The sequence below is a fragment of the Leptonychotes weddellii genome, chromosome 5 (assembly GCF_054177405.1).
Source record: "Leptonychotes weddellii isolate Sample4059 chromosome 5, ASM5417740v2, whole genome shotgun sequence".
Classification (NCBI taxonomy): Eukaryota; Metazoa; Chordata; class Mammalia; order Carnivora; family Phocidae; genus Leptonychotes; species Leptonychotes weddellii.
Window position 1 is genome coordinate 158,121,245 of NC_138373.1, and position 26,111 is coordinate 158,147,355.

A 26,111-nucleotide genomic window follows, 5' to 3' on the forward strand; every position below is an offset into this window, starting at 1 on the left:
GCTCCTCCCTGCTCCTCCCTGTTCCTCCCCGTGCACCTCCTGCCTCCCTCGCTCCAACCCTGAGTTCCCCACATTCCCTCAGGAACTGTCTCGCCCAGGGACCTCCACATCCCTGCTTCTAAGTAATCTGATCTAATACAAGTATTTTAAAGAGCATGGGAAGTTTTTTGAAATAATTTTAGAGTAAGGAAGTCTTTTCCAATAGACCAACAATAAAACCAAAAATAAAAGAAAAAAATGAATTCTAGTAAATTGTTTGATATTTTCAATAACATGGCAAAAAGCATAATATAAAGAAAGCCAATAGACAAAAGTAAAACTGTAAAATATGGATACATATGATATGTTTCTATATAAATAACAGGTGTAGATAAAACACTTATTACGAAGGGATGATTTTCATAAAATTTAATGATCGGTATCAAATCACTAAGAAAAACACTAAGAACTCAATAGAAAGGTAATTAAAAGACATGGATACAGATATCACCAAAAGAGGATATGCAGATGTCAATTAAGCAAACGAAGAGACTCCCGATCCATTAATAGAGGCCATAAAAAATTATAACTGTCATAAGATACTGTTTTGAGCTAGTCAGATTGAAAAATACAAATAAGCCAAAACCAAGACCAACAACTCACCACTGCTGTGTCCGCACATGGCGCCAGGTAGCTGCGTGGGCTTCTGCGTCACGGAGGAGCGGGTAGACGTCCATGCCCCCGGGGGGCTCCCCACACGCTTCCCATCACTGAGGCGTCTACCCTCTGCCTCAGCAATCCCGCGTCTGGGGACTGATCCTACAGCCGCCCCACACGTGTGCCGGGAGCATATGATCAGGGACATTCACGTGGCTTTGGGCACAGCAGCAAAGAACAGGGAAGAAGTCAATGTCCCCAGAGGGTGGGGCTGGCGGGATGAAGTGTAATGCAATGCCACGATGAAATGCTTCATTGATTAAGAAAAGGAACACCATATTTATCGAAAAAGAAAATGTCTCCAATAAATCCCGACTGACAGCGGGAGGCGTGGAATGATGGGCACAGCAAGCCAGCGTTTGCTCAAACTAAGGGGGTGCGTGTGATGGCGCACACGCACGGAATGGAGTGGGCAGGGTACGAGGAGGCTGAGAATACGGCGGTCTCCTTGGAGAGGAGGTGGAGGCCGGGCGGGGGCCCGGGGATGGTGCTTGCCCAGGTGAGCTCCCCTGTGCGTGTCCATCTGCAGTGATGGGTCCTGCCCTCCTCCCAGAAGGAAGGCCACCTGTCCTCTGCTCTCCCGCGTCCTCTGCGGGACCCACGCTCCCCTCCCCTCCCTGCTAGCTGTGGTTCCTGCCCTCTTGCTCCCTGCGGCTCACTGGATGGTGAGGACAGCTCACATTCAGTGCCCCTCTCGGCACGACTGGGGCCCTCCTGGACGGCTCACTATTGTTCTCGCCAGATCCCGTTAGTACATGATCCCCAAACCCTGGTACGGTCATGTGAACTTAGCTCAAAGAGTGGAACCGACTGACCCACATCCTGCGACAGGACTGCATCCCGATTGTCCTGGGGCGGATGCAGGAGATGGTCCTTCTGCTTCTGCCCTTGGCCGGGAGCTCGCTTCTGGACGACTAGCCTTACAGGACCAGCCGCAGGCCCCTGTCACAGTGACGAAGCCCCAGGCGGGGGACCTTCCTGGACTGGCCAGCAAAGCAAACATTGCCCTGGGGCATGAGGGAAAGCCGACTGCTGCGAAAATAGCAAAGGCTAGACCATGGAGACCAGGGGCGGTCATCCACCCAGAGGGCGGGTGCAGGGACAGAAATGTGAGAGAAAGCTGAGCGTCGGGACCTGGGCCAGAGCCGGCATCCTGGGAGGTCTGGGTTGGCAGGGAAGCAAAGAGCCGGGAGCTGAGAGAGCAGAGTGTGTGTAGGTGCTATTCTCACTGGTCAGCTGCCGGTGGCCCGAGTGGCCGCAGAGTGGAAAAGGAGTGGGTGGGCTGCGGTCCTGGCCAGGGAGGCCCCTAGGGACCAGGTTTGCACTCCGGGAGTTTTCAGGGTGAGTTAAGACCAGGGAAGCTGCGGTGCCGAGTGACCAGGGCACTGACCTCGGCCTCATTTGGGGGGGTCCGCAGCCCCCAGATAAATCCACCCATCCTGATGCTGGGCTGGGGAGGTCGGTCCCCGGAGACCAGGCGTGCCAACAGAGTCCCTGGGGGATCCCGCGCTTTGTCAGCCTCACGCCCCAGGAGACAGCCACTTCTTGGAGGCCAGAGGCAGGCTGCGCGGGAGGGGGACAGCAGCACTGGGGGTGTGCCCCACCCCAGGCCCGCTGCTCAGCACTGTATGACCTTGGGAAGGGAAGGTCAGGTGGCCTGCCCAGTGCGTTCATCAAGAAGACTCCGCAGGCTCGCCCGGGCTGGGAGCTCGGCACAGCTAGCATCCAGGGGAGAGCGAGCGGGCAGGAGAAGAGCCAGGTCCCAGTGTCGGCACACAGGCCACTCCCTGGCTGCCCTGCAGGGAGCGTCGGACTGGGGACTGGCCTTCCTCCCCGGATGTCAGCGCCCATCTGTAAAGGCCACGTCCAGGCTGCTTTGTTTTGTGATTGTGTCCAGGCTGGACGCAAGTCCTCTCAGGACAGGGTCCCAGCAGCTGCTGGTGGCACCCGGGGTGAGGACGCACACAGCGCCTTCCAAACAGGCACCTCGCAGACCGGCTCTGGGCCTCACCTGCTGGCAAAGGCAGTGGCCAGCGAGGGGTCCCGGGCAGCCACACTTCCCACCCACCAAGGGGGACCCACCTCCCCATGTGTGTCCCGTTGGTTCTCAGACCTGCATACGACACGGGGAGAGCACACGTCCACAGGGAGCTTGTTCCGCCTCAGAGAGCCTCCTTCCTTTCCATGACTACCTGGAAATCCTGCTCCGGGTGGAGGGGGAAAGGGCACGTCAAGAGCCCAGGCACCTGCTAACTGATGTTTGGTGCCTCATTTCAACCAAAGAGCAAACGCAAAAACAAATAGGCCAAAATCCTGGCAAGGGAGGTTGTTTTATCTGAATGTCTAGATGAACGCATGGTATCAGCAGGAACACTTATAACCCCAAAACCAGTGTAGCCTGAGAGTCAAGATAAGGACAGGGGTCTGGGCAGGGGGCGATCAGGGCTTCTGTGGGAGGCGCATGCCATGTGCATGCAGGGACAGGCAAGGTCCACCCACGGCCCCCCGAGCACAATTGGCAGGGAGCACCCCCATTCTTGCAGGCCAGAAACAGGGGCTCCGTGGCATTCAGCAGACGGCAGAGGCCCTCCCAGGGTAGAACGAGCCTCCAGATCCACCCCTGTCTCCAGATCAGGAGCTGAGTGGGGAGGAATGACTTTGTCTGACGTGTGTTCTCTCCTGTGACTGTGGCCTCTCACCCCTCAGGCCTCAGTCCAGCCCCTGGCTCCTGGGGGGCCTCCTGGCCCCTCTGTTAGACCCCAGGGCCCTGTGCCTTCTGGTTCCAGGCGCTGGTCATCGTTGCAGTCTGTCTCCGTCCGCAGGTGCTTGGGTACAGGGAGGAGGGAAACCAGCAGGGTCCTTCCCTTCCTGGGGCCACAGGCCACAAGGAGCTGACCGGCTGTGGACACTGGGTCTGGAAGGGTGGATATGCACATACATCTTCATGCAATCTCAGGCTCACAGATGCAACAAGATGGGCCCAGGATGGGTCAGGGAAGGAATGTCCTCCCAGCGGCACCCCCATCTCCTCTGGATGCCCCCGGGGGGGATGAGCGTGGGGAGCTCTCCCACCACAGCTGAGGGCCTCCCCCAGCCCTGGTTCTCCTGGCTCTGCAGAGTCAGGCCCGGCCTCATGCTTCTAACACCTCTGTCCTTCACTCGCTCGTGTCAAGACAGGCCACTGCTGTCGGGGTTTCTCTTTCTGGACCGGCAGACCTTCGAGGTGTCCCTTAAGCAATGCTGAGAGGTATCCGCCCGCCCTGCCAGACACACGGGGTGGGAGTGACCCGCTGTGCCGCCCTCGCCGACACAACCTGGATGAGCTGCGTGGTGAGTCTCAATTCCCTCATCTTCTGAGAATCGTCTCCGACAGCCAGCCCCGCCGGGCAAGCTCCCAGTTCCTGTAAGTCCATTGGCTACGCGAGCTAGCTGGGTCCTCACCCCGCTGCCCTGGGGTCAAGGGGCCGTCGCAAACCTCTGCTGCACCACGCACCTCGGAGGTCCTCAGATCAACCTCCGTGCCAGCAGGGACCCCTCAGGACTGCTGTCCCCCCACCCGCCCACGCCCCATGTCTGCACTGCTGGCCCTTCCCCCAGGCCCCTTGTGATGCCGGGGATCCCATAACCTCGTAAAGTGCCCTGCACACAGTAGGTGCCAGCTAATGGGTCTTCCACCTGCGACCCCACTGACACTGCCCCCCAGGACGTCAGCCAGCCGTGGACACAGGTGGGGGGCCGTGGTCCCAGGCCTCACGCTCCTCCTGGGGCAGGTTCTTCCCTCGTGGTGTCCCTGAAAGGTAGCTCGGGCTTTACTCCCGCAAGCGATCTCTCCGCAGTTATAGGAATACAAAGGCTGCTTTTACCTTATTCGGTTACTTCTATTTTCAGCCTGCACTCAAAAGGCACAACGGCGCTGTCAGGCGTGGGCTGTCCCTGACGAGGAGCCCGTGGGGACCGTGAACCTCCATGGAGCTCGGCCTCACCTGGGCCCACGCGATCGCCCCCAATCAGCCTGGGGATCCCCTCCTGCCACCCTCCTGCGTCCTCTCAGCAACCCTGGATTCTGGGCCCGGGGCCGGCCCCCTGCATCCCGCCGGTGTACCAGAGCCTGGGCCTCTGCCATTCCACCCAGGAGGCCGGGGGCAGGAGTCTGGTCCTGAGGCCAGAGGCCCGGCTTTGATGCTGTGCGTGGAGGCACCTCCCATGCAATTCTGGGAGAGCCGGGACTGGACCCCGTGATCTAGTTCGGGAGCCATGACCTTAAGCCCAGGAATAGTGAAGAGAGTCTGACCCCCAGGCCCCAGCCCGCAGGTGGAGTCAGGGAGGTGGGCAGGGAGGGCTGGGGCCAAACGGTGCCGTCTCCCTAGTCCAGAACCCACAGCTGCTTAGTCCTCGGCACCTACATTTACAGGAGCTCAGCCTTATGGAAGGTCCCGGAAGAATGGGTGAGGCCGTTCTAATTTAGACTCTGAGTGCCCTGACTCGGGCGAAGTGGAAGAGGAACATGGATTTCCGCTGTTCCCTGGGCCGTCCCGAGCAGGGCCCACGCGGCAGCATCACCTGGGGATCTGCCTCTTTCTCATAAACCAGAACCTCCGGGTATTCTGGACCATGGGAGCTCGGGGCCTGGGGGCAGGAAGACATGGCCGGGACCCTCCCAGGGGCTGCGGGAGGAGCGAGCCGGGTCACTGGGGTGGCTGTTGGTGGAACGTTCACCACCCACAGGTGTCTGCATGTGCATGTCCTCCTCCAATGTCCCCAGTGTCACTCTCAGCGAGGGACTCATTTCCCCTCAGCCCGTAACTAAACCAAAGCTCAAGAAGATGGAAGTGGACAACGTACATAGAGGCTCATGACATTATCTAGCACGTGGGAAGACAAGACGTGCTTCCCTTGGCAAAGTCACCATCGTCATCAGCGTCATCCGCCAGAGCCTGACAGCTCCCCAGTGTCTGGAGGAGATTCCAAAGCATGATGTCGGAGGGTAGAATGGGAGCCCGTTCCTCCCGGGACGCGGCCTTTCTTCTGGAAGGCGGCAGACTCCGTGCGCTGTCCGTGGGCCATGCCCGCTCTGTGCTGGTCCTGTCCCGAGGCTGCATTGCCTCTTTTGTGCGTTTTTTTTTTTTTTTTTTTACCCCTAAGGATAGCTCACACCTTTGCTGAGAACTACATTTATTTTTATCTGTTATTTATTCTCCTGACTCATGAAATTGCACCCTTCAGGATGCCAGTACAAAATGTTATAAAAAAAAATTAGTAAAAATGCATAAAGTGGATGAAAGATGTTCGTCTTCTTTTATCTCCTGAAAGATGAATTTAAATACTTTCACTTTATGATCCCAAGGGAAAAAAAAAATGAAATAATAAGTAAGCACAAAAAATATACATATCAAACTCTCACTTCTTCAAGCTTAAATTAAAAAACATATGTGTGTGTGTGTGTATATACACACATACACAGCCTTGGCCCAGAACAATGGTAGAGCTGTTCTCTGAAAGGTGATGAGGAGTCCGTACTGAGCGGTAGTTCGCCCACCTTCAGCACCAGCTCAGGGGCTTGCAGGCTGATGGGCTCCTGTCCCTGTCCCTGCTGCCCACCCTGTCCTGGGCCACAACACTGGGATCTCCTGTGAGCTCATCCACTGATGTGCCCTGGACTGGCCAGTGACGCACGAGCTGGTGTTTCCCTTTGGTGGGTCAAGGGAAGGAAGTAAGAACTTGCCCCCAGCAAAGAGGTCTGGAAGGACAGGGCCGAGCCCAGGCGCTTCCCAGGGCAAGGCGGCCATGAACTACTTAGCCAGGCAGCAGTAGCCTGGAGGGTGGATGGGACGGGGAGAAACAAGAGGCGGGAGATGGGAGAACCCGAGGCGGGCTTTGGCAGCACGACCAGACGAGCTGGTCGGCGGGCTTCCCTTCCACGTGCAGCCCCAGGCACTGAGGAGGGGACCTTCTGGAGCCTGTGCCTTCAGGCCACGGGTTAGAGGCAGCCTGGCGTTCAAGGAGATGTGCCCCATCCAGCTGTGCTCTCTGTTGCAGGTGGAGGGTCGTGGGATGCCAGCTAGACAGAGACTAAGAGATCCTCACCAAACCACCCTCCTTGGGGAATCTCAGAGCCACAGAGCTCAGCTGACGTGTCCAAGGTCAATGGGCAGCGGGGCGAAGCTGGCGGGGCCCCCTGGCCTCACATGTGGTCACCACAGTCCTGCCAGAGTCAGGGTGTCACGTCTCCCCAGAGTGATTCAGGAAACACATTCCAATGTGGCAGCGACCGAGAGGAGAGGCTCTGGGGTGGAGTGAGTGTGGGTGTGTGTGAGTGTGTGCACGAGTGTGAAAGAGTGAGCATGTGAGGGTGAGTGCACAGGTGTGTGAGTATTGTGTGAATGTGTGCATGTGGGAGTGTGTGAGTGCGCGAGTGTGTGGATTTGTGCGTGTGCAATTGAGTGGATGTGTGAGTATATATGAGTGTGTGAATTTGTGTGGGTGTGCACATGAGTGTGTGCATGTGAGCATGTGCAAGAGAGTGAGTGTGAGTGCATGTGTGTCGATGTGACTTGTATGAGTGTGCATGTGTATAAGTGTGTGGGTGTGTGACTGGGTGTGAGTTTGCATTGTGTGATTGGGTTGTGAGAATGAGTAGTTGTGTATGTATGAGTGTGAGTGTGTGCATGAGCATATGTGCAAGAGAGTGACTGTGAGTGGGTTGCGAATGTGAGTGTGTGAGTGCATGGGTGGGTGTGAATGTGACTTGTGTAAGTGTGTGAGTGTGTGCACATGAGTGGGTGTGCGAATGTGTACATGTATGAGTGTGCATGTGCACGGGTGGGTGTGAGCATGTATGAATGTGAGTGTGTGCGCATGGGTAAGTGTGTGTGTGAGTGTGCATGTGCACGGGTGGGTGTGAGTATTACAAATGTGTGTGGGTATGTGTGTGCATGAGTAGGTGTGAGTATGTATGGATGTGTGTGAGTGTGTGCGCATGGCTATGTGTGAGCATGCATGAACGGATGCATGTGTGAGAGTCTGTGTGCACATGCACACACGTGTTGGTGGGGTGTGGGGGGCAATGCCCTGGTTCCCTCTGGAGCCTCGTGCTGAGCTGCAGGGCGTGTGCCGCACACTGATCCCTCTCTGGGCAGTGGGGAAGGGCCCTCCGAAGCCCAGCCCGTCACGGTGGCCAACTGGTCGTCAGACCGGGAATGGGGCCGGGGCTTTGCCAGGTGCATCCTCAGCACGACGGAGGATGAACGGGGCCCAGGAGGTCTCAGCGCCGCTGCCAAGGGGCCTCTCATCTGAGCCACGTGAGAAGGAGACAGGCTCCTGGCCGTGGGGCTGCTGCCCCTCCATGGGCAGTTTTCTTCTCTGGACTGTCCACCTAGTGGGTCAGGTTCCAGGACAGAGCCTGGGTGGGGAGAAGGTGATCCTGCAGCTGGAGAGAAATTTTTCAGAGGGAACCAGGGACTGCCCCTTCTCATCCTAAAGTCACCGGACACTTCCTTCCTGCTTTCCCAGCCGAGCCCAAACCCCTAGCTTCACACTGATGTCCACTCAGGACCTGGCCTTAACCTACTGTGCAAATGGTCCCTTGCTGATTCTCCAAGACTCTGTGCACTTCCTTATCTGTGCTCCCATAGGGCTCTTATCTGTCCTTGGAGTCCCAGATCAACCATGATTTCCCACCTCAGCTGTGGGAGGAGATACGGGCGTCCTCCAGGCTCTGTGGATGCCAGACCCCATTCTGCATGGTGGGCACCTGGAGGGAGGCGTCCAGCAGGCTGTGCAGCCCAGGAGGGGACGAGCAGCAGTGCCTGAAAGAGAGCACAGCTGCAGGGGCTGGTGGTGGGGTGCAGGGAGACAGATTCTTAGCAAAACTCAGCAAAATCTGTGACCAGTATAGCCAGAATAACGCAGGAACCCTTTATTCGGACCCCATGGACTGAAGGCAAATCAGCCAACTTGTCCCTCTCCCAGCACAGGGGTCTGGGATGGGAAAATGCATGCTGAGGGGTGGGGGCAGGCACAAAGCCCCCAAGCACATGCACTGTGTCTCCCAGGGACACGGAGGGCACATCCGAGGCCAGGGGGTGAGCACCCTGGACACACAGACGGGGACTGGAGGATGAGGATGCCGTGGTCCTTCCCTCCTCCATCCCAGCCCTACATGCTGGTTGAGACAGAAGGGCCTGGAAGGGGCGAGCTCCTCCATCACCCTTGGCCTCCCCAGCCGCTCCTCCCCGTGAAGCAGTAGGGGGATCAGGGAGGACCCCACACCGAGGCCGTCACACGTCCCCACGTTACTCAGAGTGGACGTTCCCGCTTGGCTCCATTTTGAAGACTTTAAGTCAGAACAATGCCTGCGGTGTCTCTTCCTTTGTCTGGAAAACCCAGAGCTACTTATTTTAGATTGACAGGGTTCTCCTCTCGGGGGGCAAGTCACTTGGGGGCCACCGCCCCCACAGATGTCACTCAGGGGACAGAAAACAGCCCAAAACAGAGCCGCGTTGGATGGCAGAGGGAGGGAGTGCCCCAGGAGTGTGGACGCCGGCTCAGCCCCGGGGCGTCTGATGACGGGAACGAGCCCTCCTCCTGACTGATCATCGCTCTGCAGGCTCACGCGTGTTTGAAAGGTCAACCCTCCCTCCCTGCTAAGACTTCCTAAATTTTACATGAGAGGAGATCCATCTCAGCAAAGCCAACCTCACCGAGGGAGGTGTCCTGGGTGGAGGAGCCGTCCAAGGGTGGGCACATCCCATGCACGTGGGGCAGGGACAGAGGGGAACGGCGCCATGGGGCCGTGCAGGGACCACTTCCGTAACAGAAACCCTGCAACGCGCTGGCCACACCCTTGAGCGCAGCTACACGGCATCAGCCACCGGGGGCCGGGGGGTCTGAGGCTGGGACCCAGACAAAGCTGGGCTCCGTCCACAGCAGCCACACCACACCCTGCAGCCCCAGTGTCCGTACGTGACAAGTGGAATGTTAGGGTTTCATCCGGGCGCTGTGATGAGGACACGTCCCACGCAGGCTGCTCCCCGCCTCCCCCCTTGTCCTATCCCGCGGCAGAGTTTACGCCCATGAGCTTCTCTGGACCAAGTGTCAGTGTCCTTCGGATGATGCGGCTGTCACCTGCAGCAGATGGGACAATGCGGACGTGTGTGTGTGGTGTGCGGTTCCTCCTCTCCACGGACACGCCCTCTGAAGACCGGAGTGCCAGCTTCCCAAGACACAGAGACCTGCCTGGCGGTTCACACAGGTCCTGCCCCGTCCTATCCCCAGGATCCTTCTCCCCTGGGCCTTACGGGAGACAGCCAAGCATCTGGCTGGGGACACAAATGCAGTGCACGTGTCCCCAGCTCATAACACCCTGGAAATAAGCAGTGGGTGCTCAATGACCGCATTTGTGGGTCTGGTGACCTAGGAAACAGGGTCAGATCCCGTCGGGCACTGGTAATGGAGGTGACGTCCAGGAGGAATGACCAGGAAGGCCGTGTGAGGCCCTGTACCAGGGAGGGGAGGCATTCAGGACACGGGCCACACAACCTGGACCCACAGAACTCACAGAACGGGGATGCTCATCCACAGGTGCTGGGCCCTCGATGTGATGGCGTTGGGAGGTGATCCGGTCGTGCCCAGGATCGGGGATCTTTCAGGGGGACACCGGGAGAGATGACCTCTCTCCATGAGGCGAGCACACAACAAGCAGGCGGCCTTCACTCCGAGCCTTTCTGCAAAATGAACTCTTCGATGAAGTGCTCGGGGCATGATGGCAGGAAATGGCAATTTCTGGGCCAGAATCCGGGTTCTGTGATGATGATCGCAGTGCCCCCCACCCCCCGCAGTGGGGGAAATTATTTGGATTCTGCTATTTCCATCCCAGACTGGAGCCTATTTGAAAAGAGAAAAATTATGATAAATGACGTGTGTTTGTATTCTCATGGGGCTGCTTGTCATCACCAAGTGAGTGTCCTTAAAGGTCTCCCCTAAAATGGAGCCATATTTCTCAGGGATGAGGAGGCGGGTATTGGTCCCCTCCTACCCCTCTGTCCCCTCCCCTGCACCCCTTCCCTGCTTTGGAGCAGGGGTGATGATAATTGGATTCATTGTGGTCTTAATCATCTCTGCCCATACTAATTGACTCACCCCAAGTGGAGAGGGGCTGACAGATGACACTTTAATAAGGAAACAGGTGCTTCCATTTCAACAGGGCTGAAGCAGCCACCTGCAGAGCCTGGGGCTGGAGGACATCGTTAATAAGAATAAGACCGACCCTGGGCGCCTGGGTGGCTCAGTTGGTTAAGCGACTGCCTTCGGCTCAGGTCATGATCCTGGAGTCCCTGGATCGAGTCCCGCATGGGGCTCCCTGCTCGGCAGGGAGTCTGCTTCGTCCTCTGGCCCTCCCTCCTCTCATGTGCTCTCTCTCATTCTCTCTCTCTCAAATAAATAAATAAAATCTTTAAAAAAAAAAAAAGAATAAGACCGACCCAACTTTGAACTTGAAAATCATTACCCGAACCTGGGTTTCAAACACCTCCCCAGAGATGGGGTTTTCTTGGCTATTCTCCTAATATGGAACACTCTTCTAAGCAAGTTTTTGTATCTTAAAAAAAATCCTTAAAAATCTTAGAATGTGCATTCCGGTACTCCTCCGCAAGGTGAAAAATACGTTGTTAACTGTGCAATTATGTGCAATCCACTGAGAAGTCGACACAGGGACACACACTTAATGATATTTACAAAGAGACCTGATGTGGGTTAGGTGCCAAATTGGCAAAGGGCACGTTCCTTCAAACCAGCGAAAGGTTCACTCAGCCCAGCCCTAATGAACAAACCTATTTAGAGCCATTAAACACCAAATGAAGGGTTGCTGCTTTGAATGTGGGCCAAGAGGGAAGAACTTTTCCTCAGAGGTGTTGGGCTAGAGTAGAACGTTCTGAAATGCACGCATTAGGAAGAATTTTCTATGCTGAAGACATGAAAGCTTGGCTTTCCTGGCGATGGGTGTGTTCTGAGATGTCAGCCTACAAGACGTCCCAAGGATCCCCGTGTCCGCTGGGCGTCTGTGACTCTGAGTCCCCCTGCATCCTCTGATACACCATGCACGGACAGCACACGGATGATGAGCAGGCAGATAATTCCAGCTCGGAACTCTATATTCCACTTGCCTCAAGCCAGAGTGGGTTTGATGAATGGCTTCGAAACATGCAGAATTTCCTGCATGAGTCGGAAGGCTCAGGCTTGAAATATTGCTTTTTATCTTATTTGAAAATAATTATTCAGATAAATATTAATCTTGGATGACAAAGAAGCCAAGAAGCACAAAGAATTCCAATAAGAAGAGAGATCATTTTTAGTGCGTGGGAAGATTTGTCATATAATGAGAAACATGTGCACGGTTACATCTTCCAACGGACGGCCCCAGTCTCGGCTCCGGGCACCTTAGCCAGACTGCCGTCCTCCCTATGGAACCTTTCGTTCCCTCGTTAAATGTGTTCTGAGCACTCCGGCCACTGTGTCCTTGGAATTCGACTGTGTGCAGAAGATACGAAGTCAATAAAACACACGCTGGCCTCCGGGTCCCTTGCAGGGCACGGGGACACAGAAGTAACTAGACAAGTGACGTGCAGGACAGCTGGTGTGGAGGTAGCCACGAGCTCGGGATGCTGTGAGCCCCCAGACGGGAGTTCACAGTTGTCCTCATCTGCTCGGCCTCCCTGACGAGCGCCACGGGCTGGGGGCGCAAACGCCAGCTCTGGACGCTGGAAGTCCGAGGTCAGGCCTCCTGCAGGGTTGGTTTCTGGCGAGGAGTTTCCCCCCCAGGCTGCCGATGGCCACATTCACGCTGTGATCCCCCACACCTTTCCATGCTGTGTGCACTCAGAGAGAGAACAAGCTCTCTGGAGTCTCTTCTTATATGGACACTAATCCCACAGCATCGGGCCCCACCCCCACGACCTCACTTTACTTTCTAGGAGACCCTATCTCCAAATGTTGCCGCACTGGACATTAGGGCTCCAACACGTGAATTTTGGAGGACACAAACATTCAGTCCACAGCAACAACCTGGGTGCGGAGGGGACGACGTGGGCGTGGAAGGCTCTGCAGAGCGTGGTGGGCTTCCTAGGGTGTGAGGCCACCCACAGAGACCTGGGCCGTGGACAGAAGATCAGTGATGGAGGATCCCAAGACTGTCACAGTGTGGATGTGGGTGCATGCACGAGAGTGCTGGACTGTGAGTACGCATGTGACGTGCATGCATGCAAGCACGTGTGTGTGTGTGTGTGTGTGTGTGTGCATGTGCTTGTGCATATGCTGGTGTGGCAGGCAGGGAGCTGGGTCTGGGGGCCAACCCCAAGGCTGGGAGTTGAGGTTGGGAAGACCAGAGGGTAGCATGAAGAGCAACGAGTTCCAGACAAAGGAGCTGGGAGTGATCTTGCAGGTAGTGGTGCGTCCTCAAAGTGACTTCCCGAGAGAAAAGAAACTAAAAGGGTGTGGATCGGAGAAGGTTCTCTGCAGCGAGCTGAACTTGGCGGCTACAGGCAAGGCTGAAGGCCAGTTAGCACTCCCGCGGGAACCGCCAGGTTATGAGAGGCAACAGGATGACCTCAGGGGAACCCGTGGGGCATTTTCCACCATGGACGTTCCTGTGTCCAGCACAACCATGTGCCCCATCATCCAGTGATAGGATTGTTATGTCCTGCTGGTGAACTGCGCCTTTGTTCACGAGCAGGTGCCTTAAAGATATGTTTTGATGATGCGCGAACAGCACCCCCGATCTTTTGGCTCCAGAAGTCAGACACTGCTGGGATTCCCCACAATCAGGGTTTGCCGGGGTTCCCCGCATGCTCGGCTGCCCTTCACCATCCCCTGTCTTCTCCCTGAATGAACACCTTAGAAAGTTCTTTCGTGGGACACACTCTCTCTCAGAAGGAATTATCTGAACATGTGTTTCATCTTCATCGTTGACTGATTTCCACAGGTGGAAACGCTGGGGTGGCTCTTCACAGGTGGGGTTGCACTTCCTGTTGGTCCCGTCATCCCTGTTGGCACCTGCTTTCAGGTTTCTCCTTGTAGGTAATCTGGACGCTCTTACATCTTCACTCTCCTTTGAATTTTGTGCTTCTCCACTGATGTGGCTTCATACAAATTTATTGCATTTATCTGGTTTTTTTAGGGTTTTTTTAGGCTCTCAATATGGGATGATTCATGGTTTTAATTAATTCTGGAAAGTTCTTCACTATCATGTTCATCATCTTCTTTCTCCATTTGTTTCCTTCTTTTCCTCCTTCCCTCCTTCCCTCATTCCTTCCTCCCTCCCTCACTCCCTCTCTTCCTCTTCCCTCCTTCCCTCTCTCTTTCCTTCACTCCTTCCTTCCTTCCTTTCCTCCTTTTCTAGAAGTCACGTTTACATGCAGATAGGCTTGCTCACACGATCCCCTATTCCTCTTAATCTCTTTCATATTTCCCATACCCGAATCACTCTGTGTTGGATTTCAAGCCATCTATTGAGATTTACCTTCCACTCCACCTGCCTTCTGTTCAGGTATTTCAAAACTTCAATTTAACCCATCCACTGAGAATTAAATCTAATTGATGAGGTATTTCATTTTGCAAGTTCTATTTGTTTTTCATATATGACTGATCTGTTTGACTGTCTCTTATTTTTTAATACCTTTACTTAAAAATTTATTTCTTTATATTAAACATACCTATTTTATATTCTTCCAAAATACGAAGTCTTTGGGAGTATAATTCTTGTTTGTTTTGGTTTTTTTCCCCCTATTATCTCATTCTTGCTGTGTTTTATTTGGTTTTCCTATGTCTTGCCTTAACTTGAGTGTGTGCCTTTGAAAGCTTGCAGAACTCATGGGTGGGAGTCGGGGGGCACCAGAGAAGATGCGTGTCTGCCTCGACCACGTTCCTGAGAGTGATACCAACCGACACCAGTGTTAACAAATGTATTCCCTGGAATACAGCTCCCCGTTCTCTGTGGGAGCCCTTGTTGTAATCCCAGGATCCAGGGAGTTGCCTGCTGGGCTCCACTGGGGGAATATTTTCTCTCCAAGAAGGAGTAACATCTTTGCCAGGGCCTCAGCCCAGCTCTTCACCCGGGACCCGTCCCAGGCCACCCCCACAATTCAGTCCTGGGACTGAAATGCCATCGAGACAATACGGCCATCAGCTCAGCATGGAGTGGGTTGTGAGGGCTTCCTTGTTTCCGTAGATGTTCGGCTACACTGAAAATGCTATTTTGTTATAAATGTATGTGTGTATGTTTAACCTCATGTAGCAGGAGGTTCTCCAGGGTAAATAGCCCACCGTGTGCCCCAAATGGGAGTCCCTCCTTGTATGTCAGAGATGTCTCAGTCACCACCCTTTCCACGTCTGTTGACACTTTCCTGTTCAGCAGCTCACGTGCAGGGACCATCACTTTGCAGCTGAGTCCCCTGTACCCAGCACTGCCCGCACACCCAGGGGATGATTTCATGCCACTCGCACTTCCCCATTCATCATTTTTGCGCATCTCACAGCTCCTCCACGCTCCAGGCTCTGCAGATGCTGTCCCACTTCATCATGTTGAGAACCGGAGACCCAGAGATTTTTAAGTGACTTGCTTATGGTCACACAGCTCATAACTGGCTTGCTGGCAACTTGAGCTGTTTTCATGGGACCCGATCACTTTCTGCGTGCTCCGCCTCCATACAAAGCTTTGTCTGTGTCTGTGGGAGGTGGTGTGTTTGTGTTACCACCCGTGACGGGTACACAATAGATCTCAGACATTAGGGTTACAGCCAAAGGGGCTGTTCATGCCTCCACGCATGTAAAACGGAGGTGATCCTGCACTTTCCTTCAGAGGGAAAGTCCTGAGATGTTTTTGCTGACTCTGACTGAGGATAAACCTTGACAAGTCATGCAGGGGATTTAAAAGCGACCAGGCCAAGCAGGGACTCCACCCAGAGGATGAGTATCCCTCCCCACTTCCTCCAGGTCTCTGCTCATTCTCACCCTGTCCTTGAGACCTTGCGCAATTATGTTTCAAACAGCAGCGTGACCTCCACCCTGGCGCTCCCCACACCGCTGGCCATGCTTGACCTCCACCTCCACGTGTGCTGCCATCTGACACACTGGTTACTTTGTCAGTGTCCCCGACTGGGATGTCAGTGCCCTAACACGTGGGGCATTCCCTGGAGGCCTCATTATTGTGTTTACAGTGCCTGGAACAGAGTAAGTGTTTAATAAATGGCTTAATGAAAGGATGACAGTGATACCGTTGACAAGTATATGGTGCTTTCTTTTGTTTTCAGTTGAGACTTGCATCAGCTTTTTGAGTGGAGCGGGGGAGGAGCAAATGATGGGCATGCACCTTGCCAGGAAGAGCAGAGCCGGCTGCTCAGTTCCCAGTAATCTGTGCCACTCTGATCCTCAGGGATGGGATGAGAAGGTATTCATGGCACCTTGTAGTCTTTAGGGTCTTCGATTCCGTGATCCCATGTTGTTGCTTATTCAAGAGGCTGTCTCGGCTCTTAGGGAAACTTTCTGAATGAGGCCCGGGTACCAAGCAAATCTCCATGTGCTGAGCACACCAGATTCACGAGCAAGGTGCAACCACATTTGGCAGCAACAACTGGACATTCTTTTTTTTTTTTTTTAAGATTTTATTTATTCATTTGAGACAGAGAGAATGAGAGACAGAGAGCATGAGAGGGAGGAGGGTCAGAGGGAGAAGCAGACCCCCTGCCGAGCAGGGAGCCCGATGCGGGACTCGATCCAGGGACTCCAGGATCATGACCTGAGCCGAAGGCAGTCACTTAACCAGCTGAGCCACCCAGGCGCCCAACAACTGGACATTCTAAGGCACCTGCTGCCAAAGTACCAGAAGCCAATTCCCTTGGTTGACATACTGAGTCTTCTTCCTGACCTACATCTTCCCACATGTAACCTTTCAGGCGGTCTCTAGATCTGAGCCATTGTGAATGTTTGGGGGGATCCCTCTTGTCTCATGACATCTCATGACACATTTGTACCAACTCCTGAACACGTTTATCACACCCGACCTCCTGTGCATGCACGTGGTTTCACCATCTCACTCCCTGTCCCCCCTCACTCCACAGTTTTTACCCCACCATGTGATCCATACACACACATGCAACACTCATCTGCAACCACTTTGTGAAGGCCCAGCTTTGCTCTACAACACCTGACGTGTCACCTGTCAAGGGCCGAGTGGGGCCAGTGTGCTGAGAACTTGACATTGAGGATCTGGTTTGAGCTTCACAAGGACAGGCAGGGATCATTGTTACTTTCATACCCATTCAGAGGATGAGAAAACCTAGTCTCTTCTGAATGTTATGTAAGAGCCCTCACCAGGACCCTATCTGCCATCCAGAGTTTCAGCCGATTCCCCAAATCATGCCCGGTGACTAATGTCAGCCACGCATGACAGGCTCAGGCCAGGGGTCGGTGGCCCAGGGGCCCCAGCTGAGTCCTGAACAACACGCAACACACAGAGGCTCCCCAGCTTTGCATTTCCTTCTGGTCAACTGAACAGATAAACGCTTTCACGAGATCTGGTTTTAAGAGAATGGTGGGAATTCAAAACTGTCAAAATAATAAACCAGAATGTATCAGTGTTCGTTACTCATTCTCACCCTCCAAAATCCACATGTTCAACCTCACAGGTTTTCCCACAACACAAGACATTTAAAATTCTCAGCTGGAGGATTCCCAGCTGCAAGAAGTGACATGTCTAAAAACGAGTCTCAAACCTGTATGCATGCACACGCACACACGCCCAGTGGGGCGTCGGTCTGGAGCCGTGTGGCTCTGGGCCATCAGGACTGATGGATTTCCACCTGCGAGGGGGTGGTCCATTGTTCTGCGGACTCCAGCGTGTGTTACAAGAATGTCGGGACAGAGGGTGTCCCGCACGCCCAGCTGGGCCCCACATTGGCAATATTTAAATGTCATTCACAACTTTATGGAACTGTCTGGAAATGCTCATCTCCCTGATGGTTCTAAAGAGTTATTCTTTCTGGAACTTTATCTATGTAGCTAAGCCTGGAACTGAGTCTCAGTATTTCACTGTATTTCATGGGGCGGGGCAGGGTCTGTTAAACAAGTAGATGGTTTCCGCAGAGACCTGTGGTGTGTTAAGGCATCTGACTATGCCAGGAGATGCTGAAGCCAGTGGTTTTCAACAATCTCACACCAAATGCAGCTTTTGTCCTCTCCTTCCTATTAATCCATGTTTTAAAATAAAATGGTTCTGGATAGAGTCTGAACTTATGGAGTGCTATCTAACAAGCTCCTGATACTTTCTTCGCCACAGCTGTAAACCTCTAGGCTGAGCCTCATTCCCCCCTCTTCCCCTATTCTAGGTGCTCCTTTCTTCTCTAGTTTGACTCCCCTAATTCTCCCTGAGCTGTATGAATTCTGGCTTTCCTAGGACCTACTAGTACACTGCCTGGCTTCTGTGCATTCTCAGAGGTACTTGTTGAACTGAAACCCAGCCCCCAGTTGAAACTTACAGCGTGTGCGGTTGCTGGGGTGGAGTCTGGAGGTGTGAACTTCAGCAGCAGTGAGCAGCATGCATGGTGGGCTTACCGACTCTGCTATTTCTTGAGGAGATATAGGGCTGCTCTTGGGCACCCTAACATTCCTTCCCCTTCCTCCTTCTGTACACCTGATGTGCCAGGAAGAACCCAGTTTAGGAAGCACACATCCAGGAGCAGAGGAGGCCTTTGGAGGAACCAACCACTCTCTCCTCACACAACCTGGTCGATAACGTTCTCTTGTCTGTTCCACCCACAGAGTCTAGGACAAACACAGCGATTTCGGGTGGCCAGAGGGTGAGTCTTTTTCCCTCGGTGTTGTGTGAATGGGGGAATGTATGGGAAGAAAATGAGAAGGGCAGGACAGGATCAGGTGCTTCCCAGTTGAGTCAAAGCTATGGAGGAAAGGTAATCCAGCCCAGGAGAGGCCATCCGAGCCAGAGGGGCGATGGATAAATGCAGCTTAGTCTGTAAACCTCAGGGAAGAAAGTGGACGACTTCAGTCATCCTCTTGCTAAGCAGATAAGATTATCTGAATGCTCTCAGGAACACTGTTCTTCAGTGGACACTGTTCTCCCTGCAAAGAATGTTTCTTCTTCCCCCTAGACCCACAACTCCTACCTCTTGTTGTTCCACCACAGGCATTAAAGTGGGATGCTTTATTCATGGAAATCACATTTCTGGAAACCATTATATTGCAAATTCCAAGAAATATGCATGTTGCAGATGCAGAGGGCATCTTTCCTTGGAATTCTGGGAACACGACTTTGGTTGGCATCCGAGACCTTTGGAAGCTAGAGAACCTGGGACAGACACTCATTCTGGGCACAGCCTCAAAGGAAGGTGGTCCCACGGGTCTCCTGACAAGTTTGAAAACTGCAAAAAGTGGACTAGAATGAGGACAGAGACAAGGCAGAAGGTGAAGACTGAGGGCATGTGCTCTGCCTGCCAGGTGGAAAAATGTACGTTTCATTCTGTGCAGACTAAGCTCAGAAATAGCCCCAATACTGTGTTTTCATTGATCAGTGTGTAGGAATGGAATATAATACTGTGTGTGCGCATGCGTGTGCGCATACACACACGCTTATGTGTTTACATGCCTGAAATTCCACATTGCTATTCCCAGGCACACACACACCCCCAAAGCAAAACTCGTACAGGTCAAACGATTTGTGTTGTTTTCAACCGTGTTTACAATGCACAGGATTTGTACCTACGGTCTGTTTGCTTGCTGCAGACTTAGTCCCCGGGGTAGCTGAAGGAAGACACTCCTCAAGGAGAGGAGACAGGGAGGAAGGTGGAGGAGGCCTCAGAGACGGGAGGAAGGGGAGGGTGTACGGAGGGAGGGGGCTCGGAGGCTACGTGGAAGCTTGAGTCCGCTGGCCCAGGCAGCATTGTCCCCCATGGTTGCGTTCCCTTGCTGGGCCCCTGAAGCTGAACGTCCTCTCAGTGTTCAGAGTGCTGTTGTCTTCCAAGGAGACTTAGCGGAAGATGCTGCAGAGGATGAGCTGGGGCTCATTTTGGAGGTCAATTTCTGAGCAGTCGAGCTGCCCACCATCCTCTATCTGCCTACTGCCCCATCCTTTCTCTTCTTGTCCCAAAGTCCGGCACATCCAAGAAGTGATGGTCGGTCAGCAGAGCACCTGTAGGGATGTGGGAGGGGCTTTGTGGGAGAGAAGGGTCAGCTTGTGAAGGGCATCGTTAACTCACTCCCTCCCTCACTCACTCAGTCAACACATGTGTTTGGCATCTACTGTTTACCCAAATGTTGTTACTTGTTAGGGTTACAATAATAGGTAAAATGATGCTCCAAAACTACGTTTTCTGCGAGAGCTGGGGAAAGTCCATGTCAGGAGCAAAGTGTGTCCCGGCAGGCAGAGGGGTGCCTGTTCTCTGCTCTCTCCTCGTCCCTAAATCCATTCCGACAAAAATTCACATAGAGGTTGGTCTGCATGAGGGGATGTTAATTTAATCCTTTATCAAATGGACAGTGACAACAATGGGCCTTGGAAGCCTCTTCCACATCTGAGTGGTGGTGACTTCACAGCCCTGCAACCTGCCCTTGGGACCACAGGCTTGGTCACTGCCTTCATCAGATGGGACCTAATGGGGGCAGCAGGCTCCCCTGGTTCATGTCCATCTATCTGTCCATCTGTCTATGCACCAACCCATCCATCAATCGATCCCCATCCACCCATTAACCCATCCAACCCCCCATCTGTTCTTCTATCCCTCCATCCTCCCATCCCCCCACCCATCCCTCCCTCCATCCCCCATCCATCCATCATACCTTCATCCACCCACCCTCTATCCCTCCATCCATCCCTTCATCCTCCCTCTTTCTCTCCATTCCTTTCTTTACCCCTAAGCCAAGCACACCAAGCTCACTTATACTTCCACTTGGGTAAGTACGGAGTGGGGGTAGGATGGAGAAAAGCATGTGTCCTTGGCTTTCTCCTTCATAGATCAGCAGCTCATTTAGAAGCCAAGTACGATTAGACTCAGTGTCAGATCCACCCTGATGCATGTTGCTCCTCAGCCAAGGTACAGAAGACGGGAGTGCAGGGGTCAGACCGTGGTTTGCATGAAGGTCCTGGAACAGTGTTAACTTGGGTGACCAGTAAAGATGACTGCAGCTGCCCAAAGTTGTCCCCAGATCCGGGAGGTCTTACTGCTTCTGCAGGGTGCTGGTAGGAAGTGGCCAGTGTTGCCTTCATGTAAAGCAGACACCCTGCTCCCTCCAGCCTTGTAGAGAGATAGCCCAGCATGCACCCTGTTGGCTCTGCACGTGTCTGCATGGGCCACGCAAGCCAACGTTTAACCACGGTTAACCTGAGTCTTGTCTGAACATCTGGTGATGTCCTGGAACGCGAGAGGACGCAGGTTTGTGAGGGGCTGCCTCCAGGCTTCACCCCCTTACTTCCCACTTCCCCGGGAGGCTGATGAGACGCCATCTCTTCATCGATTCTGGTGGGCATGGGGCTGCCTGCCCTGTCCTCCTTACAACAGGGCCATGCGCTGTAGCCCAGCTGAGCTGCTGCCTAGATCCGGCTCCTTGGCAACATGAGGTCCCGAGGACAGTGAGTCCCCAGCCCCCGTGGTTTCCCTGTGACCCCTGGTACGTGGGGCTCCTGAGACCTGGCACCTGGGGATGCCCTCCTGTCGCTGCTGTGTCAGGAACTAAGCCCCTGAATCTGGAAGGGCTCACTGTGACTCCACGGGCAGAGTCAGCCAGGCCTCGGCCTTGCTGTGTCTCCTGTGTGCTGGACGGAAATTCTAGAATTCTCTTCTTCGTTAATGGTTTTCTTCCTTTTGAGTCTGCAAAGCCTCTTCCCTGACCACTGCAACCTTCAATTAATTTCGCTCGTTCTAATTACCCCAAACTAAATCAATACTCAATGAGGGAGTCGATTATTACATCTTTCTGGGCTTTAGGGACCGTTTGGAGCAGATCCCCTGCCTTCATAGTGAGGAGGTAATGCTCTCTCTGCTCTCTGAGCTTCTCTAATAACTTTTATTATTTCATATATAAAAGTCTTATCCAAATATCAGTCTCCATTAGTCTATGATTAATACCTCTACTTTGTTCTTTATCCCCCACAAACCCTAGCTCAGCTCTGGGAAAACCGTACGGGCTAAATTTTTGGCTTAATTAGAGTCCCCGGTCCCTGACCTAGGGTCGGCGAGAGCCCCAGCCACACCCTTCCTTTGGAGGCCGGAGCTTCCTGCTCCTACAGGCTGTGGTCTCATACCTTGAGCAACTCTGACCTGATCCTCATTCCATCAGAACACAAACAGGATCTTATCAGAGCTTCAACACAGACAGCCTCGGGCACCCACACTGTATCTCTACGCTTCCTCTCCTCCAGCCTTCAAAACCCTCTGACTGCCAGCAAATCTGCTTTGATTCAATATGATATGTACAACCTTAAGTTCTGCAAATTCTGCTCTCTGACCACAGACACAGTCCCTCTATGAAATGGCAAAAGAAAGGCAGGACTGTTCGAACTGTGGCAGTGGGTTGTAAATCCCAGACACTGGGAGTGCTGGGTAAGGGAGTTTAGGATAGAGCAACAGGACAAGGTTACCTGGTGGGCACGTGTACCTGGGGGTGCTGGGGGTCAGCAGCCGGGGGCGGGGGGGCACGCTCAGTGTCTGCAGGTGACACCTGCCAATGGTAGAGAGGCTGTGAAGGACCCTGAGAGCCCAGCTCCCCACGACCTTCAATATTAATATGGGCCGGAAGCATCTGATCATCTGGGCTATAAATCATGTTCCCTGTATATGAGTCCCAAACACCTTATGTTAAAAAACAAACAAACAGACAAAGCAGACAGGAATCAATAGTGCCACAGGGTGCATCAGAAAATGCACAGAAGCCGACGATACCCTCCCAGCACCGCAGTGGAAGGCTGGGTCGCTCCCCAGAACGTGTGAAGTCCGGCTGCTACCAGCTCCGTGCTGAGAAATGCAGAAGGGGGGGATCCACAGCATCCGGGAAGACAGGTGTGTCCTTGGGGTCAGAGACAAGCCAGAGGGTGGGTGTCGAGTCCCGGGGTGGGGGGTAGAGCTTGGTGCCAGATTTCCAGAGCCTGAACACCAAGCTCATCTGCTGACCTTGGATTCGGAACCATGGCTATTTTCGTGGGTCGGATCCTTCTGAAAACCCAACTGCGCTAAGTGTCTACAGAGGGCCTCTCTGTCTGAGGGGCTGGGGTTTCGCGGATCCTCACCTTCTGCAGAAGATCTATTTTTTGTTTCCTTTGGAAGGCAGGCTCTGCTCACAAGGCGACGTCACTCTAACATTTTAAATTAAATTGTTCCTGTTGTATTTCATCCCTGTGTGTGCTTTAATTCATGTGAATCCAATTGCACTTCCCTCAGGAGGTTGCTTAATGCAGTGTCAAAGTTGAATTAATAATAAATAGGGCACATCAGGGTTCCCGCATCCTCAGCTTGTGGGAAGGCGCCGGTAGGGTCTTTTCCAGGTGCTCGTGCGCTGGCCAGAGCCAGGCGGGTGTGACGCGCTGAGGTCGGCTCCCGCCCAGAGGACACCCCAGCACCAGTGGACATTGGGGTCAGGGTCACCCCCGCTCAGCCTTCTGTCTGCACACCTGGCTTCACTCATGAAGCAGGCCCCCCCGCGGGCACCCTGGGTCTGGGCTGTCAGCTCGTGGAGACTCCGGGGGCTGAAGAGCCTTCCAGCCAGGATCTGGATTATCATTCAGTCAAAGCATGCACGGCCAACGTGATTCGGTAAGACCAGCAGGAAGAGTGGGGCCTCCTGCTCATGGGGAACACGGGGTGAGGGTCCTGAAAGCTGGAACGGAGCTGGAGGTTGGCTTTGGGAAAGTGGGAGGAGGCGTCTTAGGGCCTGGTCACCCTGTCTGTCAAACCAACGGGCAAGCCCCTTCGGCTGCTGGAACTTCGTCAGCAGAGGTAGGGACCCAGTCCTTGCGTCCACAAGGATGAGGAGACCACATCCACCAAGGAGGCGCACTGTGGGCTCCTAACTCTTCACGCAGCAGGAGTTAAGGGTGGGGGCGCTGCTGGAAGGTATAAGAACAGAGGGGACACAGTCATGGGTGAGTGTGTTGGAGGCCCCCGAGTCAGGACACAGAGAGACGACAAAGCCTCCAATTCTGCTCTTACTGTTGGCCGGGATTTGTGTACCTGTTTCAGTCTCTAATAATATAGATGACAAACAGCACAGAGACAGAGCCACGTTCCCAAAGCCATGCACAGCGGCTTCGCAAAGCGGGGCTCCGCGTTCCGGATGTGTCATGGACCTTCCTCCCACAGACATTAATCCAGGGGCTGAGCCACAAAGGATCACCAACCCTGAACAGTAGCAAAGACCCCTGAGAAAGTGTCTTGGGTCCTTCTTCTGTGGTTTGCGCCAAAGGAGGAATTCGGCACCCGGGGTCTATACACGAACCTCGGGCGGGGGCCCGAGAGTCCCAGATGCAGGCAAAGCTGCAGGTGTCTGCACTCACGTTCACTGGGGAGGTCCTGACGGTTGTTGTCTGGTGCTCCGAAGGGCAGACGGGGTCTCTGCAGCAGGCTGGCTGCCTCCAGGGAGGAGCCTCGCAGGGGGGGAGCTGAGCTGCGCGGAGAGCACGCCCTCGGCCTCCGTAGCACCCTGTTCTCTTGACCTTTCTGCCAGGCAGAGATGGATTGCTCCCTGACAAGGGGAGTCTGAGACAATTACTGTCTGACTCTTCTAAGTGTGGCGTGGCAACTCCTAAACCCAAAAGATGGAAAGCAGCAGCAATAAAAGAGGCATTAAAAGAGAATTAAACCAAAAGAGCATGGCTACCCCTTCCACAGGAAGCTGTCTCTTTGTGGGCCAGCCCTTCGGGACGCGTTTGCTGGCGGTCACCGCGTCCCACCACCTGCAGGCTGGGGTGCGGTGGCCGCTGCGTGCCCACGAACGAGGTGGCTGGGCGGATCGTCTCTGGGGAAAGCAGCGCCCTTGCCCTGCCCTCCTCTGCCCTGTCCGTGTCCTGCATCGGCACTGAGGACTCCTGGACACGGACTGCAAGGGGATCCCCAAATCCCAGAGGAGAATATGGGAGCACCAGAACAAAGTGCAAAAGAAACCCCATAAAATGGTAAAAGTACAAATGTACATTTTCAAAAACGGACGGCAAATTGATACAATGTAGAGGACTGGGTAAGCTGAATTCCGGGCTCTGGAAAGGCCAAGGAGATGCAGGACGAGCCGCTTCTTAGAAAATGTTCTCTTTAAAAAAATAGATTCATTTTTTATTTGAGAGAGAGAGAGAGAGAGCACACGCGAGCAGAGGGAGGGGACGGGCAGAGGCAGATGGAGAGAGAATCTGAAGCAGATGCCATGCTGAGCATGGAGCCCAATGTAGGGCTCGATCTCATGACCCTGAGATCGTGACTTGAGCCAAAATCAAGAGTCGGATGCTTAACCAACTGTTCCACCCAGTTGCCCCCAGGAAATGCCCTCTTAACAGAACCACCTGGAGGGAGATTACCTAAGGAAAGGGAGGAGCCACAGGGCCCTGAGAACCTGTTCCAGCAGATCACGTCTTCCTGGGACCCTCCTCTGAGCTTCAGATCCATGACCCAAACTAGACATCCCCTGGGTTGTCCCAAAGGGATGCCCCAGGCCCTACCTTCCCTTAGTTCCCCTGAGGAGCCACGCTCCCTCCCAGAGTCCTCACACAGCCGTTCCCTCTGCCTGAAATAAGCCCCCTCAGCCCTCCCCTCCCCTGTTCCCTTACTGCCTCCACCAATCTTGCAGGTGTCGGCCCTTCCCTGACCTCCCCACCCAGTCACACCGCACACTCTCAGTGCACAGGGTCCCCTCGGGGACTGGAGCTCTGTGTGAGACTCACCATCAGCCTGCGTAACCAGCTCTCTGGCATCAGACTCCACGTTAGACTCTGCGTTCCTGTTCTTGCTCATCTTCATATGCTCGGTACTCTCCACGTGGCAGAGACTCAGTCAATGTTTGTAGGATGGATGACACCACAAGAACAAAGAGCAGATGGGGTGGAGTTTCTGGACCCGTGTGCCCTGCTTTCCGGAGCCGAGCCCATCTGGATCCTTCCCCACATTCCGCACACCTGGGCGGCACACCCTTCTCTCAATGGGCCAGCCATCTCCCTTGCATAATCCGCTCTTTTCACACCCAACTCTCCTGTGTGCGGTAAAACGGTCTGCTGATACTCTCATCAGGAAGTCTGAGCCCCTGGAGGTGTAATCCCATGGTGCAGCATAAGCTCTGAGAGGTCATTTAGGCCCCCGTACCATGCAGGGCAGGGGGCAAGCGGGATCTCATCGTGCTCCCGAGGAGCACTCACCGTGACGGTCACCAGGAGCAGGACTGGGGTC